The sequence below is a fragment of the Arachis ipaensis genome, chromosome B10 (genome assembly GCF_000816755.2).
Source record: "Arachis ipaensis cultivar K30076 chromosome B10, Araip1.1, whole genome shotgun sequence".
Classification (NCBI taxonomy): domain Eukaryota; kingdom Viridiplantae; phylum Streptophyta; class Magnoliopsida; order Fabales; family Fabaceae; genus Arachis; species Arachis ipaensis.
In genome coordinates, this window is record NC_029794.2 from 81290469 (window position 1) to 81291803 (window position 1335).

Consider the following 1335-nt stretch of genomic DNA (forward strand, 5'->3'; position numbering starts at 1 on the left):
TCTTGGTAATTGGGTTAGAATCTTTTATACTCTTTTCAAAACCTTCTTTTTCAAAAATATTTTTTCTATTAAATCTTGTGCCAAACTTTAAGTTTGGTGTTTTCTTGTTTATTTCCCTTTGATTTTCGAAAATTTTGGTTTCGTTTTCTAAAAATTTTAAGTTTGGTGTTCTTCCTTCATGTTCTTGTATTCTTGTGAGTCTTCAAAGTGTTCTTGAGTTTTCCCTGTGTCTTGATCTTAAAATTTTTAAGTTTGGTGTTCCTTGGTGTTAATCTTATTCAGATGCTGAAAAAGGACTGCAGATGCTGTTGGATTATGACCTCCCTGCACTTAAAATGGATTTTTTAGAGCTATAGAAACCCAATTGGTGCGCTCTTAATTGCGTTGGAAAGTAGACAAACTAAGAGAATCAATAACACTATCTGAATTCTGAGTTCCTATAGATGCCAATCACTCTGAGCTTCAATGGATAAAGTGAGATGCCAAAACTGTTCAGAAGCAAAAAGCTACTAGTCCCGCTCATCTAATTAGAATCTGAGCTTCATTCAAAAACTCTGAGATATTATTGCCTCTCAACCTATTAGTCTTCTATTTTATTTGTCTAGTTGCTTGAGGACAAGCAACAGTTTAAGTTTGGTGTTGTGATGAGCGAATATTTTATACGATTTTTGGGGATAATTTCATATAGTTTAGAGTATGTTTTAATTAGTTTTTAGTCTATTTCTAGTAGTAGTTAGGAAAAATTCATATTTCTGGACTTTACTATGAGTTGTGTGTTTTTCTGTAATTTCAGGTATTTTTCTGGCTGAAATTGAAGGAGCTGAGCAAAAATCTGATTCAGGCTGAAAAAGGACTGCTGATGCTGTTGGATTCTGACCTCCCTGCACTCAAATTGGATTTTCTGGAGCTACAGAACTCGAAATGGCATGCTTCCAATTGCATTGGAAAGTAGACATCCAGGGCTTTCCAGAAATATATAATAGTCCATACTTTGCACAAGGATAAATGACGTAAACTGGCGTTCAACGCCAGTCCTCTGCCCAATTCTGGCGTCCAGCGCCAGAAAAGGATAAAAAACTGGAGTTGAATGCCCAAACTGGCACAAAAACTGGCGTTCAACTCCACAAACGGCCTCTGCACGTGAAGCATAGTTCTGGCGCTGAACGCCCAGAATGGGAGCATCCTGGCGCTGAACGCCCAGAACAAGCATGGTTCTGGCGTTCAACGCCAGAAATGGCAGCTGATGGGCGTTGAACGCCCAAAATGGCCACCAACCTGGCGCTGAACGCCCAGAGTTGGGTACAAAGGCATTTTTACATGCCTAATGGTGCAGGG